The 18,953-nt window shown below is 49.2% G+C and overlaps 1 protein-coding gene across 2 annotated transcripts in view; it reads right to left on the reverse strand.

Annotated features, from left to right (window-relative positions):
• The window catches only part of SLIT1 (slit guidance ligand 1), a 165,853-nt gene that overhangs the window by 117,466 nt on the left and 29,434 nt on the right, over window positions 1-18,953 (reverse strand). The window lies entirely within an intron of this gene.

Below are 18,953 nucleotides of genomic sequence, written 5' to 3' on the forward strand. Positions count from 1 at the left end.
CTCAGGACAAACCTTCCCTGTCTTCTCACAGGGCAACACCGTTTCCAAAGCTATGTGTTGATTTTTATTATTGTTCCAAAACTGACTACAAAACGTGGGCCAGAACCCAAGTTCTGGTAAATATTTTGTTATGAAATTCGCTGGAAGCACTTTACTGTAAAGGCTGGCTTCCAGCACGGAGGCTCAGAGGCACGGAGGCTCAGAGGCTTGGAGGCTCAGAGGCTCGGAGGCTCAGAGGCTCAGAGGCTCGGGCTCGGGGCCTTCCAGGCTCCCACCGTCTGCCAGTTTCGTGGCTGCATGCAGATCACCCATCGGAAGGGCACTTGGAGCCAGCCGCCCCCCTGCTCACTGGTCATCCCCATGACCCTGGTTCGACGGCTCCATATCTACAGGCCCCTGAGACTGTCAAACCCAGGCTCCCCGGCATCTCAGGCACATGGTCCTAGCAGATGCCGATTCAGCTCCCCCTTGAACTCTTCCAGAGATGAGGCAAAAAGCAGAGAGCCCGCCCTTCTGCAGCCAGCTCCTGAGGAAGCCTGCCTCGTCCAGAACAAAATCCACTTCCCCACTTTCCACCCACTCAACCCAGTTCTGCTTCTGCAACCAATCAGCTCCCTTGTTCTCATGACAGCCCTTCACATAGATTAGAAAATTGCTCTGAGTTCCTCTACACTTGTTTTCTTCACACCAAATAGCCCCAGGTCCCTTGACAACACCTCGGATGAAATGTTTTCCAAAGGCTCCCAGTGTTAGCCACCCTCCTCCTGAGCACATGCTGTGTTCTCCCTTCTCCCCACAGCCATCCGAAACATAACCCAGATTCGGGTACTGAACGCCATTCTCTGTATGTGCTCCAGTTGGCACAGACTAGAACAGGTCTATCCCCTCCCCTAGAGAGGACACCTTGCCTCCATTAATTCAGCCTGTGACTACATTCCCTCTTTTAGCCACCTTCCCACACTCAACTCATCCTCATCTTAAAGTCACAGGCCCTTTCCCTAACAAGGGCTCCAAAACCAGGTCTCCCCCATTCAGCGCTATCAAAGTTGTCTTCATATTTATCAGGATTTAATTTCACCTCATTGATTCCAGCCCAGTTTGTGGAGTTCTTTTTCGGTTTTCTGTCACCTTGGGTACATTGGCCATCCCTTTGCAGTTTTGTGCCACCTGCACATCTGCTGAGCATCCCTTCTGTATGCTCACTCAATTCATTAATAAAAAGGATAAACACAGCAGGGTCCAGAGATGCTAATGACTTGTCCAAAGGGTCACAGGCAGAGGGGGACAGAGCCAGATCTAGAACACAAGGGTTCTGGCTCTCAATCCAATGCTCATTTCTGTCAGACTCTGCCAGGAAGTCCCCAGGACCCCTCAGACTGCTCTCTCTCCAGCCCTCTACCACCCCCACCTCCTTACTGGTCTATCCCAAGAGACCCTGATTATAGACAGGAAGGTCTGGTAAGTACTGGCTTCCGGGGAGGAATATGGGGGAAATTACCCCCTACCTAAGGGGATCCTAGTTTGGTAAATTATGCCCACTTCCTGCAGCTATGGTTCTATGCTTCTCAAGGGAGCCTCTGAGTAGCCCACCCAACAGACCAGTCCAAAAAGAACCGGGAAGATGAGGAGGTCCTGGGAGAGGTGAATGGGTTAGAACAAGGAGGCCGACAAAGATTCTGAGGATCACCCTGAACTTTAGAAAGAATCTATATAACGGACAGTCACTTAAAGATAGTTTCAGCCCTATAGCCTCTTACAAACAAGTCTTGCATGGTCCCTTGAAGATAATGACAAATTAAAAGATTGACCCTAGGCATACACCCTTGCTCTGAGTATAACTCTAGAGAGCAACACCACGATCGCTGGGTAAACACGCCAGGAAAACAGGTCAAGGTTAATATGAGAATTCCTAATGATCAGAGCTACTCACCACAAGACCAGCTCTCTTGTGAGCTCCCCATCACCGAAGTGTTCAAGCAGAGGCTGGAGCAAATGACTTTTGTCCCATTTGAATCCAAAGATCTAAGCTTCTGTAGCCTCTTTTCTGCTGTGACAGATCCCTTGTGCTTCCAAGTAAAAAGCCATCTCTGGACCCCAAATAGCCAAAACGATTTTGAAAAAGAACAAAGTTGAAGGACTCATACTTCCTGATTTTCAAAACATATTATAAAGCCACAGTAATCAAACGGTGTGGTATTAGCATAAAGACAGACAAATAGAGCCCAGAAATAAACCCTCACTTGTACGGTCAAATGATTTTCAACAAGGGTGCCAAGACCATCCAATGGTGAAAGGACAGTCTCTTCATCAAATAGTATTCAGAAAAGTGGATAGCCACATGCAAAAGAATGAAGTCAAACACTTATCTTTCAACTCAAAATGGATCAAAGACTGGGGCGCCTGGGTGGCTCAGTCATTAAGCATCTGCCTTCGGCTCAGGTCATGATCTCAGGGTCCTGGGATTGAGTCCCACATCGGGCTCCTTGCTCAGCAGGGAGTCTGCTTCTCCCTCTTCCGCTGCCCTTCCCCTACTTGTGCTCACTCTCGCTCACTCTCTCTCTCTCAAATAAATAAAATCTTTTAAAAACATGGATCAAAGACTTAAATGTAAGACTTAAAACTCCTAGAAAAAAAAAAAAAACGGGAGAAACACTTCACAAAATTATACGTGGCAATGATTTCTTCTACATGACACCAAAAGCACAGGCAACAAAATCAAAAGCAGACAAATGGGACTACATCAAACCTTACAACTTCTTTGCCTGTAAGGACACAATCAATAGAGTGAAAAGAGAATGTATGGAATGGGAAAAAATATTTGCAAACCAGACATCTGATAAAAGGCTAAATACCCAGAACACATAAAGACATCTCTCCCGTGGTGCCTGGGTGGCTCAGTCGGTTAAGCGTCTGCCTTCGGCTCAGGTCATGATCCCAGGGTCCTGGGATCGAGCCCCGCATCGGGCTCCCTGCTCCGCGGGAAGCCTGCTTCTCCCTCTCCCACTCCCCCTGCTTGTGCTCCCTCTCTCGCTGTCTCTCTCTCTCTCTCTCTGTCAAATAAATAAATGAAATCTTAAAAAAAAAAAAGACATCTCTCCAACAATGACATACACAAGGCCAGCGAGCATATGGAAAGATATTCAACATCATTAATCATCAGAGGAATGCAAATCAAACCCACAATGATTTATCATCTCACACCCATTAGAATGGCAACTATCAAACAAACAAACAAACCCAGAAAATAACAAGTGTTGGCAAACTGGGGCAAGCACTATGGAAAACAGCATTGGCAGTCCCTCAAAAAATTAAAAAGAGAACGACCATAGGATCCAGCAATCCCACTTCTGGGATATACTCAAAAGAATGGAAAGCAGGATCTCGGGATAATCATGCGCCCGTGTTCATCACAGCACCATTAGCAATAGCTAAGGGTGGAAGCAACCCAAGTGTCCATCGACACACACGTGGATAAACAAGATGTGGTGTATATTGCGATGGAATATTATTCAGCCTGAAAAAGTTAGAAATCCTGTCACATGCTGCAACGTGGATGCACCTTGAGGACATTACGCTGAGTGAAATGAGCCAGTCACAGAAAGACGAACATTGTTATGAGTCCACTCCAATGAGATACTGAGAGCAGTCACATTCATAGAGACAGAAGGCAGAGTGGTGGTGGCCAGGGGCTGGGGGAGGGGGCAAAGAAGACTTGGTGGTGGGTATAGATCCGCAAGGTGAAAAAGTTCCAGAGCTCTGCTTCATAACAACATAAACATACCACTGCTGAACTGTACACGTGAAAATGGTTAAGATGGTAAACTTTATGTTACGTGTTTTTAGTCACAATTTTCCTTTTTTAAAAAGCCACATCTGACAAGAGACAGGACAGACCAGAACTGGGAAGGGCAGATGAGAGCCTGGATTTAATGAAGCAGAATCAAGCTATAGACACATCAGTGAAAGTCGAGGAGATTTCTGGAATATCCAATCCTTCATTCACATGTGACAACCTCTACTGCCCCCGTGGACTTCTGGTGCCAAGATGACCTCAAGTCCCAAAGTAATACAGCCATGTGTGTGTTCTAGGACAAACGTCTGATGCTAAGAGGCTCAACATCATGAAAGTTAAAATTAGATTAAGCAGAGATCACTACCTGTCAAGAATTCACGAAAAAGGTAATGCACAGTATCCAGTGTTTACTTCCTTCAATCCTGTGCTATTACAGATCCAAATTTAAATGTAATAAGTTATCATTCATGTTCATAGTCATGCCAAGTTAATCTACTAAAGAACTCTACATTGTAGGGACGCCTGGGTGGCTCAGTCGTTAAGCGTCTGCCTTCAGCTCAGGTCATGATCCCAAGGTCCTGGGATCGAGCCCCACATCGGGCTCCCTGCTCCGTGGGAAGCCTGCTTCTCCCTCTCCCACTCCCCCTGCTTGTGTTCCTGCTCTCACTACATCTCTCTCTGTCAAATAAATAAATAAAATCTTTAAAAAAAAAAAAAAAAAGAACTCTACATTGTAGTCAGCGCCTGGAGAAGGCATTCAGAGAAAGAGGCTGTAGAAATAATTCTTCCACTTGTATGAAGTCACTATCTCATTTTCAGTCTATAAAACCAAGAAAAGAAGAGGCTACGTGAGTAAAACTCTCAGGCAACAGGCTAAGCTGCCTGCCAAATCCAGAGCAAGTTGCGGCAAGGTGCAAAGGGAGGTAAGAAGCTCTGTCCACACCGAGAAGACAGATGCTGGAACGGAGAGCAGGCCCTGCTCTGAGCCAAGGAGACAAGCAAGAAGGCAGTCAGGACCCTCGCACTGGGCCTAGCCTGGAACCTCCCACGAGGCCATGAGGAAGGAGGGGCCAGAGAAGCCTTCCAGCCTGGGGCAACCCAGGAAGACTTCTAGAAGGGTAGATTGTCCTCTATATCCAAGTAATATGGTTGGAGGGGGCATGCCCACCCACCCCCTCCATTGCTTTCAGGATGATGGCTTGGGTGATGACGGCATTCACAGCACTTGAACTGGTGGTCTGTACAAATCACCTCTAATTCTCACAACATCCCCCTCCCCATTTTACAGATGATGAAACAGATGCAGAGAGGTTAAGTAACTCACCCAGAGTCCCACAGCTAATCGGCCCCAATGATCATCAGAGGGAAAGAGAGGACTGAGCCACACCACAACCTGGAAGAGCCAGGAAGGCTGCCCAGAGGCACACTTCTCTGGTGGGCTTCTGGAACTACGATGGTGTGTGCCCATAATTCCATAACCTCAGGCAGGGAGGAGCTACGCCATGCTTCTGGTCCCTGAGAGTCACTGTCCTCCGAAGGGAAGCCACAGTGCAGTACACAGAATAATGTCCCCGAAGCTGTCCTCGCCCTCAACCCCTGGGACCTGAGAATGTGACCTCACACGGCAAAAGGGGTTTTGCAGACGTGGCGTTTTTACAAATCTTAAGACGGGAATGTTATCCTGGCTTATCCAGGTGGACCCAAAGTAATCACAAGGGGCCTTACACAGGAAAGGAGGCGAGAGAGAGAGAGAGAGAGAGAGAGAGATGTGGCAGTGGAAGTCGTTGCAGAGAATGAGGCAGCCACCGGCCAAGGAATGTGCCCGACCTCTAGAAACTGGAAAAGAAAAGGAATAGATTCGCCCCTGGGCCTCCAGAAGAAACACAACTCTGCCCACACTTTGACTTAAGCCTCACGTCGAGACCCATTTCAGATTTCTGACCTCCAGAGCTGTGTGATCCCACATTTGGGTTGTTTTAAGCCCCTGAGTTTGTGACAGTTTGTCCCAGCATCATAAGAAACAAATCCAGACAGGAGGGCAAAGCTGCCTGTGGCTGTGCCCATGTCCCCATGCAGGTCCCCGCCGGGGGAAGACAATCCAACAAGTCAATGTCCTTCAAGGCAAAAGTGGCTCTGGCCTCATTAAACCGACGAGGCAGTATGGGGAGATGGGGTCCATCCTCTTTATCAGCTCAGGGGAGCCAGCAACCTTTAGCCAATCTCCAGTTGCCTCATTAACAGGTGAAAAAATATACCATATAACCAACTCCAAGAGGTTTGCTAAGAAGTTTTTTGGCACAGTGGTAAGTGGTCTAAGAATATACAGTGTTCATTTTATGATGCCCATTTTTCATAAAAGATAAGCGTTTCCCTTCAGGTTAGTGTGCACTTTTACCAGCTCTGGTCAGGACCAGTTCTGACCCAAAAAAGCCAGACCCCCTCCCTCCCGGCCAGAGTCCACTCTCTCACCCATGGTCTACACCACACTCTGCTCATGCCAGGTCACTTCTCAGTGCCCACAACTGGCCAGATAGAGTCCTGCATCTCTTCAGCAAAGGTCTGGACCCCACAGAATTATGAGCAACAGAGCCAGAGATTTGGGAAAGACTGGGGATGGGTTTATCAGCTCCCTACCTCTCCTTTACTCACCCCACTCTGAGGCTCCCACTAAAAGCAAGAGACCCAGAGCAGGCCTGGGACAAAGATTGAGTCTCTGCTGAGAAGCTCTACATCAACACTGCGGCCCACATTGACCATGGAGAAAAACCACCAGGGGCTCCTTGCCCTCCAGCATGGGGAGGGGGGGGAGGGGGCAGGAACAGGTCCAAATATATAAACCAATGGTTCCCAGCCATTTCACCAGAAGGATGGCTTTTGCTATCTCCCCATCACACCCCCCAAACATTTGAAAAGTCTGGGCTATTAAGATATCTTTATTAATAATATATCTTTCCATATTTTTATTATTCCTCAAGGGCCAATTAATCAACTGCCAGTCGGGGCTTCTTTTTAGCAAAAGATGGCCAGTGTTACACAAAATTGATATATGATTCTAGTCAAAAATCAAAAAAAATATATTCGACTTAGCTCATTTGGCCTGATTGCACACACCGCAAAGAGCTTGAGGAGCCCAGGGGTTTCTTCTTTGAGCTTCTCAAGCCCTGTGGACACCTGGCTGGAATCCCAAGTAGTAAACAGGACCACAGAGTTCAGTGTAAGGGAGGGTCTCACCAGGTCATGCAAGGTCCTGGCCCATCCTAATAAAAAAAAAGGGAGTCAATCAAACCCTGCCATGCACTACCCGGGGACAGCTCTTTGCCGACTCATGTCCATCTCCACCTCCCCCTTGATTTCCTCCCCCCTCAAGTTCTCATGGCCTCCTAGGAAGCAGGGGCTCCCTATAACTACCCTCCACACCCCATTTCTAGCAGGAGGTATCCCTACCTGCTTCTCCAGAGACTCCATCCAGCCCACCTTCAGTAGATTTTACTTCTTCTACAAACCATCACTAAGCCCTTGAACAACTGGCTTCATATTTCTGGGCCACAGGTCAAGGTCAACCACAGGTCAAGTAGAATAGGGGTCAGCTGGCAAGTACTGAGTCCATCAAATCCTTGAAGCTGGGGCCCAACACACAAACACAAAGCCTTGAGCCCAGAAATCAGAGAAGGGAGGGAGGAAGTCCTGGGCCCCCTACAAAGAGCAGAAGCTGTTCACTCTCCTCCCATAGCCTTTGGGACAATGTCTGCCAGCAGAAAGACACAGCTTGCCGGCCCTGCTAAACCCACGTGTGCTGGGGAAATGAGAATGGGCAGGCCTTCATGGCTGCCTCATCTGGTAGAGGAAGCAGGACGGAAGGGTCATGAGGAACATCGGTGGCGGGGCTCGGACAGAGGTGCGAGCGACTGTACCTGACGGAAACAAAATACGGTATAGCCCCACATGGGGATATCACTCAGTCATGAAAAAGAATGAGACTTTGAGGGGCGCCTGGGTGGCTCAGGTGCTTCAGCGTCTGCCTTCAGCTCAGGTCATGATCCCAGGGTCCTGGGATCGAGCCCCACATTGGGCTCCCTGCTCAATGGGAAGCCTGCTTCTCCCTCTCCCGCTCCCCCTGCTTGTGCTCTCTCTCTCTCTCTCTCTGTGTCAAAATAAATAAATAAATATTTTTTTAAAAAAAAGAATGAGACTTTGACACACGCCACAACATGGATGGACCTTGAGAACACCATGCTAAGTGAATAAGCCAGTCCCAGAGGGCAAATATCGTATGCTTCCACATGCATGACATACTCAGGCTAGGCACATTCACAGAGACGGAAAGTAAAAGAGAGGCTACCAGGGGGGCAGGGGGGCAGGAAGGGGGAGTTACTGTTTAGCAGGCTGGGGACGATGAGGAAGTTTGAGGTGCAGACAACACTGCCGTCCACCCAACATGGGAGTGTATAGTTAATGCCACGGAACTGTGTGCACTTAAACGTGGTTAAAATAGCAAGTATTAGCTTATGTTTATTTTACCACAAAAAAAAAAGTTATAAAGGAAGAAAATAGAAAGCACTGAAGAGGCAACAGTCAGTTCTGCCTGGGGAGGGGGGACGTGAGGAACTGTGACAGGGAGGTGGCATTTCAGGCAAGCCAAGGGAGACGGAGGCCCATCTGTCCTTCACATCTAGGGTACAGACCGGGCGGGGGGAGGGGGGCCTTCCTTGAGGGAGTGGGATGTTGAGGAAAGATGATATTTACCCTCTGCTCAGTCACTCTGCTCATAAGAACCCTCTGTGGCCCCCTCTGCCTATCACCCTTTCCAGACTCTTCACTCTAGAAAGCAGATACCATCTATAGCTCCTTCTACTGAGATCCATACAACACTCTAGAATTGTGGTCCCCCGCTCATGGGGCAACTGCATCCTCTCCATCCACCCATGTTTCCCACATCCTTCAACACCTGAGTCAAAACTTTTTTTTTTAAGATTTCATTTATTTATTTGAGGGAGAAAGAGCATGAGCAGGGGGAGAGGCAGAGGGAGAAGCAAACTCCCCACTGAGCAGGGAGCCCCACACGGGGCTCCACCCCAGGATCCTGAGATCAGGACCCGAGTCGAGGGCAGACACACAACTGACTGAGCCACCCAGGCGCCCCTGACTCAAAACTTCCTGCCTCCCCAGAAGACTCCTGAGCAATCTCTTGCCTCTTCCCGTTTCTCTATTTCCTATCACGAAAGGCAGGAGAGCGTGGAGGGTTAGAGCATGCCCGATGTTCAAAGCCTGGATCTGCCAACAAATAGCTACGTGATCAATTACTTCACCCCTCCATGCCTCAATTCTCCCCACTGTAAAATGGGCTAATAATTACATAGGACTATGACAATTAAAATGAGAAAATCCACATGAAATGTTCGGTGCACAAGGGCTTAACAAATGGTAATTACTATTATTATAACAATTACATGTTGCTTTGGTATTAAACTTTATTTTTAAAAAATATTTGAATGACAGCTCAAGTATTTTCAAACGCCTTATTTAATTTAAAAAAAAAAAACCCTTGGGGCACCTGGGTGGCTCAGTCATTAAGCGTCTGCCTTCAACTCAGGTCATGATCCCAGGGTCCTGGGATCGAGCCCCACATCGGGCTCCCTGCTCAGCAGGAAGCCTGCTTCTCCCTCTCCCACTCCCCCTTGCTTGTGTTCCCTCTCTCGCTGTCTCTCTCTCTGTGTCAAATAAACAAATAAAATCTTTTTAAAAAAATAAAAATAAAAAATTTAAAAAATAATAAAAAAACCCTTATCTTTCTTTATTGGCATGGCAGAATTATTTAATTTCTGAAAGGGCTTTAAAAAAATCCTCACTCCCCTAAATCACAACAGCCCCCTCCTATGTGCGTTCTTCTCTGTTCAGAATCTTCTTGATGCTTATGAATTCAGTTTGTTCCATGCTGATTTCTGTAATGCTGTAGAAGAGGACTTTTCATTCCTTTGAGCCCCTGTAAAATGTTCCCAGCAGAGCCCTCTGACTTCGCTGGGCGTTCTCCTGGGGGGTGACCCATCAGCTGCTCTCTCCAGTCCTCCTCCAGGCCCTGGCTGTCTGCATTTGTGAAGGCCTGTGTGGTTCTGAAGCAGAAGGGTCAGAGTCAGGGGCCAGCGCTGTGTTTAGGACATTAAACCCCACTGGGCGCATCAGCCCTCTCTGGCACTCAGGATGTCAATCTCGGGCTGGCCGCTCTCTTCCACAGAGGCTCCCGGCCAGCCCAGTGGGACACTAGCCTTTTTCACTTGAGCCCTGACAGCCGGCCCAGCTTTAATGATTGGAAAGCACTTTGAGAATTCAGAGTGCTCCATAATTGCTAACTCATAATCCCCAAATTGTTCTCGGTGTGGCTGCAGGAGGTAAAGCGTCTGCCCTTGGGAGGGTCTTTGTTAGTGTGCCCCCCGCCCCCACCAGAACCCGGCCGGGCAGAGGCAAAAGGGGGCTCTGTACATAGAGGAGGGCCTACCTAAGACTCTTTAAAGTGTGCTGAGAGCAAGGCTTCTCAAAGCATGAACCAGAGGGGCTCAATAAGAATGCAGATTCTTGGGCCCTTCAACAGCAACTAACTCAAGATCTCTGATGATAAACTACATTTTAATAAACTCGCCTAGACAACTCTCATTCACACTAATTAGAGTACTAACGGTGAGAAGGAGATGCATGGGTTTGGGGTCAGAAGGACCCGGGTTTGAGTCGGCCCTGACCCCTATTGTCAGAGCTCCACAGGCTCCTGACACGAGACCCATAAGATCTGGTTTGGGCGACGCAACACCCCACATGTCCCCCAGGACATGTGCTTCGTAAGGCACACAGCAGATTAGAGGGGCTGAACAATCCCTCTACAAAGAACCCAGTTTGACCCAGTACTTCCCAAAGTGTCTAACCAAGGAAGTTTCTTCCCAGCGTTAATGCCAGAGTCATCTCACAGACTTAATATCTCATGAGACAAAGCTCGCAAAGGTCCTCCCTGGGAAGTGAAGCGTAGGACAGCATCTTAAGGCAGGGGTTCTGGCAGGAAGGAGGCCCCGGCCAGGGAGGGGCAGCCCCCGGAGCCCCACTCCTCCAGCCCCCGGGTCCTCGGCAGCATGGCTGGTTCCGTTTTCCGCCGATCTGTCGCCTGGAGTGGACGTGTCACAAGAGCGAGGTCACCTTCCTGCTTCGGTTAATTTCCCTCGGAGGCAAGACAGATCCATTTTTAACAGCTCTTCATTTCAGCAGAGAATGCCCTCCCGCCTCCAATGGGGGCTGGGGACTGGGACTGGAAGGGAGGCTTTGTTCTTCTGACCAGTGCTGACAGTTTAATTAAACCCAGCTCCAGACGGGGTCGGCGGGGTCAGGCATTCTTCAACAGGGCTCCTGCAGAATACCACATCCACGCCTCTCCAGCCACCAGGGCCCCGTTAATGAGCTATCTTGGTCCTTACAGCAGGGATATAAATAAGGGGTGAGAAGTGCCCTGGGCTGCCCTTAATCACCCCCACCCCTTCCAGGTCCAGCAGAGACACAAAAGGTTGATCTTGTCCGGATGCATATTGGTTTCAAGGCTAAAAAGAAGCCCAGACGAACTGGGCTTCCAGAAGTGGCTTCTGGATGAGGAAGGAAATGCAACCAGCGAGAGGAGGGAGTGCAAGGCAGGGCACAGACCCCTCCCCAGATCCGGGAAGACAGAGGCACATGAAAACATGTGTGGAGATGGGGTTTTGCTGATATAAGAGAAGCTGTGAGGTTCAAACATGTTCTGAGCCCAGTGTGCATCCACGAAACATCTCCACATTCTCTTGTGAGTGACTGTCAGGGGATGAAGCTCACCCCAAATCCAGGCAACCTGCCACTAGGGTACAACCACCCTGGCAGGAGACAGGGGTCCAACCAGGGGAGAATCTGCCCCCACCCGCTCCGTCCTGCTGTCGGTCAGAGACGAGCAGCTTGCTCTCGGAAAGCACTGACGATGAACCCTCCCCTCCTGGAGAGACAGTGCCTACCCGACTGCCTTACACAGCCCACTCCAAGTGTTCTCAGCACCGAGAACAGCGCCTGGCCCACAGGAGACCCTGGGTAACCGCTAGATGAATGGGTGGGCAGGTGGATGTGTAGGTTTATAGGTAGATTGGTACATGGGCAGGTAGAAGTTGAACGGGTGGGGAGCTGGCTGGGGGGGGTGGTGGTGGTGGGTAAGTGAGTAGAAGAACGGATGGGTAGGCAGATGGATTAGGTGGGTACGAGTGTGTTCGACGAGAGGCTGGAGGGGTGGTAAATGGGGCAGAGATAGAGGGGCAGATGGGTGGGTTGACTCGTGAATTGGTAGATAGGTAAGTAGGAGTGCAGATGAGTGGGGGTGGTATGTGACAGGTTGATGGGGTTGGGAGGACAGGAAGGTAGATGGGTAGATGGGTAGGTAGATGGGTGCAGGAGGTGGATGGGTGGTGAGGAGAGGGTGGGTAGGTAAGGGTGGGTGGATGAGCAATATGGAAGGAGGAGCTTTAGCATCAGAGAGATCAGGGTTCAGATTTGGCTTAGCACCTTGGGTATGTCACAAACCCTCTGAGCTTGCATGTCTTCGTCTGTAAAATGGGGGAAATGCTGACCTCAGAGATGTTCTGATGATGAAATCAGATAATGGGTTTGTAGGTTGTCCCCCATGAGCCTGGCACAGAATGGCCTTCCATTTGTTCTAACAGTCACTGTAACAACTGTGGTTCCTGAGACCTTTCATGACAGCGCCAGGAGACGCAGGCCGTGAGAGGATGTTCCAGGATAGGCACACTTCTGCAGGGGCTCCGACTCCCTCTACCTGTAGACACAGGGTGGGTGGGTGCTCTCTTCTAAAGAGTTCGGGGAGTGAGGGTGCTGAGCAGGAACTCAGGACCCCCCCTCAAGGGGGGCATCCCCAAGGGAGCAAAGAATACACAGGTAACTCCAGGGCCCTAAGAAACATTTCTGGGGCAACATCGCCTACTGACTCCATGCCTGCCCAGGAAAGTACCCAAGAGTACAAAAGGCAGATTCCCTTTGTCAGCTCCAGAGCCTATGCAATGCTTGTCCCAGGCCACGACTGCCTGCAGGACCCGGCTGCTGGCGAGCACACCAGCCCCCTCCACTGCCCCTCAGGGTAACTCCGCAGGTGCGCCCATGAGACACAGCCTCACCTGAAGGAAAAAAACCTGTTGGGGGAGGTCCCTGCCATGCGACGGGGTGGTTCTACATGAAGACAGACCCGGATGAATCACCGGCAGTGGACAAATGCTCAAGGGCAGGGTCAACTTGGGGACCAAAGCAGTGCTCATGTGGATTCACCTCATGCTCCCTGAGCTGCTACTGGCCACAGAGTTTGCACCTGCCATGAGAGAGAGTGGGTTACACCTTTCTCCAATCTCTGCAATAGCCTGTGAGGTAGCTGGAATTCTCTTTATCTGACAGAAGAGCAAAACAGGGCTCCCTGGGGTTAGAGGAAGCCCTCCAACATCACACGGCTAGCACTCACTTTAACTCCGACCACAAAGACTTTCCCAGTGCTTGTAAAAGCTGGGAGGTCTACTACCATAGAAATCACACATGCTTCTTACAGAACATCTGGGAAACACAGAAAAGAAAAAAGTCACCCAGAGACAACCGCCATTGGCATTTTACAGTATTCTTCTGTGCCTTCTTTAGAGTGATTTACTTAGTGATTTTATTGTCAGTAAAATTTTGCATCCTCGCTTTTGGTAACACGAACATTTATCCGCATTACTTTACATCTTCCATAAAAACCACACTTGATGATAATATAAATATTTCCTCGAGCAGATATACCATAATTTACTTAACTGTTCCCCCAATGTTGGACATATATTTCTATATTCAATATTCTATATTTCAAAATAGGAATATTCTACATTTTGGGGCACCTGGGTGGTTCAGTCAGTTACGCATCTGCCTTCAGCTCAGGTAATGATCTCAGGGTCCTGGGATCAGGCCCCACATCAGGCTCCCTGCTCAGCAGGGAGCCTGCTTCTCCGTCTCCCCCTCCCCACTGCTTGTGCTATCTCTCCCTCTGTCAAATTAAATAAAATCTTTGTTTTAAAAAGGAATATTCTACATTTCAAAATTCTAAATAAGGCTACAGTGAATGTGTTTGTGCTCATGTTTTATTATTTCCTTAGGCTAGATCCCCAAATGTGAGATTTCAGGACCTTTGAAAGCCTGGTATCTAATTCCAACCCTATCACCAAACTGCTCTGTGGTCCAAGGCAAGTCACGTCTCTGGGCCTCAGGTCCCACATATGAAATGAAACAGACAGACCAACCTAACACAGGGGGAATATTCCTGAAGAATAGCCAGTAACAGGATTTTAACACCTGGCAGCCACACACACAAAGGCAACCTAAATATGGACTGCATAATCTGACACACTCTACAACCACACCTTCCCTACACATTTGGTCTCTCTCAAACCTATTGCATGCTGATTTAGCATAACGGCCTCTGCTGAAAGTCCATGATTTGCTCCAGGTGGAAAGGATTAGCAACGGATCCCTCAAAGCAGAGGGGAGGTCCACAGGTAAGAGACCAGAACCACCAGGCCCTGCCTCCCCTCCTATCCTGCCTCCTAAGGGAATGTGGTCTCCCTCCAATTCCTGGAGGAGGAGGGGCTCCCTAGTAAGACGTTACCAGGTGATCCCACAAACCCCCAAACCAGCTCCTTGACCAAAGGTGAGCCAATCAGATTTTTCCCCAGAAATCTGGAGTTGGGACCTCAGACTTGGGGATTAACTCCAAGGTCACAGGAAGTAGGAGGGGAGTCGGCACTGTGGCTAACCAAAGTCATGGCGGAACTGAGATGTTGCCCATAAGCCCAAGATACTGGTCTGCAGGGAGAAGCAGGAAAATAATGAGATATTCAGAAAGAACTAGAAACACCCTTCAACCTCTCAGTTCTGGTCCCAGCAATACTTCACTTCCTGTCCTGGGGAACCTATAAGTCTGCTGGTTGTGCCCTTGCAATACCTTACCACCTTTCCCATCACCAACCTGCGGGGGTTTCTGTTTCCAGAACCCAGAGTGCCCAAGTGCTCCTCAGCCAAACCAAGCCGACCAGGAGAGTTATCAGAGGTGTTTGCAATGCCAGATGCTCAAGTCAATAGATGGAAGTTGGAGGTGGGACAAAGAATATTAGCAAATAAATCTTTAAGCACTTGCTTCTGCATCCTTCCTTAGCACGACAACAAAGGTAAAAAAAAAAAAAAAACTCAGTGAGCCAGAGCCCAGGGACAAACAAACAGATCAATAAAAGGGTTTGTATAACCATTTCCCTCAGGATGTGCACTTTGGAGATGGCCTGAACTGGAGGGGCGCCAGGTGTCCTGAACCAGGTTGGGCCCAGTCATGAACTCAAGTCCCCGACTGATCGGAGTGGGGACACTGCACAGGAGTCCTCCCCAAAGTTCTGCTGGCTTGTATACCTGTGCTTACAGATGAGCTTCAGAAATACTAACCGGGGAGCTAGAGAAAATAGTTTCCCTCCACCAGGTCCAGCTATGCTCCTGGATAAGAAACATCTTCTGTCAAGAGTTAGGGACCCATTGCCTAAAAAGAAAACAGTAGGCACTGCAGAAAGGTTCTGGCTCTAGAGCCTGGAAATACTCCCCAAAGAACCACCAATCCTTCTATCAGGCAGGCCCTTCTCCTGGAAGTCCCTCTGTTCAGAGCTGACGGGCCCCCTCCCCAAGACAGCCAGCCCCAGGTCACAGGGGTGAGAACATCCAATGTTTCTGGAGGCCACTCCCTCCCCCAATTCCCAGCCCCATTGGGTGCCAAGAGCAGGAGTCAGGTAGATTCCGGTCTTCTTCAGTGGCTTTTCCACTCCTTGAATGGAGTGCCTTGTGCCAGCCTTTAAATATAAAATCCAGTTATTTAATATTTGTTAAAGCATAGGAGTACTTTTCTCCAGTAAAATAGTAAGTCTTGAAGAGCACTGAGCGGGGAGTCCACAAAGAACTTGACTACTGACCCTCAGAAGGTCACTTCACCTCTCCAACCTTGACTTTCATCCTGACTTTCCTCAGCAGTAAAACCATGAGGCACTGCCTGCTTCACAGGGTCACAGGTGTCAGATGAGACAGGTGCATCTGAGCACCAGCTTCCCCGCAGGGTCATTCGCTCCCCAGTAGTGTTAGGAACAGAGCAAACATCTGCTGCAGGTCCACAGCAGGCCTGATGCTTTATGTGCACAATTCAACTCAGCCTCATGATAGCCCAACCGTGTACAGGTAAGAAAAGCAGGCCCTGGGAAGTTAGACCACCCAGAGTTATATTTGAAAAACCCAGAACCACCTGACCCTCGATTTTCTACTGCTCCAGGCCACCCTGCCATTGCACTAGGGATCCAAGTTCCCCAGACACAGGTCAAGAAGGCAGCCTCATGGACCACACAGTGTCACCGCTCTCAGGAGGGAGCCCACAGACATGCAGGGCACCAATAACCCTGGTACAAGGTAGCCCCAAGAGCTGGAGACAGACAGAGACCACTGCAGAACTGTCCTCTCCCCACCAGCCTCAAGAGCTGGTGGAAGGCTCTGGCAAAAGATGGCAGCCCCTCAAAGGACGAACAGGGCTGGAAGTAATCTCAAGCAAAAGGCTGGAAGTTTGTGAATTTAGATTCACATGAGGGGGTCTTGGATATTTTAAAGTAAATGAGGGATAGAAACAATCTGTGTCCATCAGTGAATGAATGGATAAGGATGTGAGAGGTGTATATATATAATGGAATACCATCCAACCATGAAAAAGAAGGAAATCTTGCCATTTGTGACCACATGGATGGACCTTGAGGGATTATGCTAAGTGAGATAAGCCAGACAGAGAAAGACCAGTACTGCATGGTATCCCTTAGATGTGGAATCTGGAAAAAAAAAAAAAAATCTAAAGAAAGTCAAACTCATAGAAACAGAGAATAGCAAAGTGGCTGCTGAGAGCTGGGGGGAAATAGTAGGGAGACGTAGATAACGGTACAAATTTTCAGTGATAAGAAGAGTAAGGTCTGGGCGCCTGGGTGGCTCAGTTGGTTAAGCGACTGCCTTCGGCTCAGGTCATGATCCTGGAGTCCCAGGATCGAGTCCCACATCGGGCTCCCCGCTCAGCAGGGAGTCTGCTTCTCCCTCTGACCCTCTTCCCTCTTGTGCTCTCTCTCAAATAAATAAACAAAATCTTTAAAAAAAAAAAAGAAGAGTAAGTTCTGAGGATCTAATGTATAACATGATGGCTGCACTTGATAACACCATCTTGTGTAATTGAAATTTGCTGAGAGTAAAACTTAAATATTCTCACCAAAAAAAAAAAAAAAAGCCAAACAAATAAATAAAAAGATGAACACGCGAAATGACGGATGTGTTAATTAACTAGATGGGGGACCCTTTCACACACATATGTGTAGCAAATCATCACAGTGTACGCGTTAAGTACCTTTCAATTTTATTTGTCAATTCTCCCTCAATAAAGCTGAAATCTCAAAATAAATTTTTAAAAATGTTTTAGTAAAATAAAAGAGAAAGGGTCAAAGCGGGTGCCCAGAGCTCAGCGGCAACCATGTCCTGCACACGCGCTCTGAAGCTTGGGTGGAGGAGGACAGTGATCGGGGCGGCCAGGCGAAGGGAAGCCAAGCAGGCAGAAGACATGGGGACAGGCACGGCGGACGCCGGAAAGGCGAGGAGGGCTTGAAGAAAGGAAAAAGGAAAGGAGAGGGGGCCGCCAAGAGAAAAGAGGTTCAAGATGAATTTTTGCAGAGGCAGAGCTGTGATAATGCCCGTTAGAGCCAGCTTCCAGAAAGGACCGAGCAGAGAAAATAGGAGCTGCTGGAGCCCAGGGAAGGGCAAGGCCAGTGCCTGCACGTGACCAGTCCCAGCACAGCCCTCAGGTTGAAGCCCCAGTTAGGGAGACGTTAGGGTGGATGCAGCTGCTGGGAAGGGCCTCGCGCCTCAGCACTCAAGGCAAGCAAACCCCTCCCTGCTTGTGCCTGGCACTGAATGAAAGGGCCAACTACTGAGTGACGGGGGACTGAAGAAGGCCCAGCTCAAGCCCAAGAGTGGCGAAGACCAGCAGAAGGGATCAGCACTGAGGGTCACTGTGGAGAGCCTCCAGGCCAGAAGGAAGAAGAAACAGGAAGTGACCAGAGAGACCGTTTGGACAGCTTCAAGACAAAATCTTGAAGGCAGGTTCAAGGGCACAGGGGCTGCCTGGAGACCACTAGGCTCATCAAGAGCTCTGGAAAGTCGTGACACATGTGCAAAGAACTGGCTGTGTTGAATCCACAGTCACGCCATCAGCACTCAGGCAGTCCTAGGGTGCCGTCTCCCACCCAGCCCCCCCCCTCAGTCCTGTCGAGGTCACTTGCTGCCTCTTCCTCCACCTAGATGCTGTCCTACAAGCGTCTTCAGGGAAGACCAGCAGCCTCGCTTCTGCACACACGGTGCTCTGCTGGCCACGCACAAGGTCCCAACCAGTGGTTTTTCAGGTTGTAAATGGCAACAACTAAAAGGACTCAAAAACCTCCGGAGTCAAAATGCAAAATCCCAACAGCCCTTCAAAAATCTGACAAGAGCGGCGCCTGGGTGGCGCAGTCGGTTAAGGATCCGACTCTTGGTCTCGGCTCAGGGGCTCAGGTCGTGATCGCAGGGTTGTGGGACTGGGCTCCGCGCTCAGGGTGGAGTCTGCTTGGGATTCCCTCTCCCTCTCCCCCTGCCCCGCCCCCTGCCCATGCACTCACTCCTTCTCTCTGGAATAAAGAAATCTTCTTTTAAAAAAAATCTAACAAGAGGGGGCACCTGGGTGGCTCAGTCATTGAGCGTCTGCCTTCAGCTCAGGTCATGATCCCAGGGTCCTGGGATCGAGCCCCACATCGGGCTCCCTGCTCAGCGGGAAGCCTGCTTCTCCCTCTCCCACTCCCCCTGCTTGTGTTCCCTCTCTCGCTGTGTCTCTCTCTGTCAAATAAATAAATAAAATCTTAAAAAAAAATCTAACAAGAGTACACAGTTGTTCTAGATGCTTACAGAAAGCAAAGCTAAGAAAAACATAAATTATTGGGAACGAGATTTAGGGCTCAAACTTAAGAAAATGTTTCTAATATGCAGATCTGTCCAATAATGCAACTGACTGTCTGGG

This window comes from Zalophus californianus, chromosome 15, assembly GCF_009762305.2.
Source record: "Zalophus californianus isolate mZalCal1 chromosome 15, mZalCal1.pri.v2, whole genome shotgun sequence".
Classification (NCBI taxonomy): Eukaryota; Metazoa; Chordata; class Mammalia; order Carnivora; family Otariidae; genus Zalophus; species Zalophus californianus.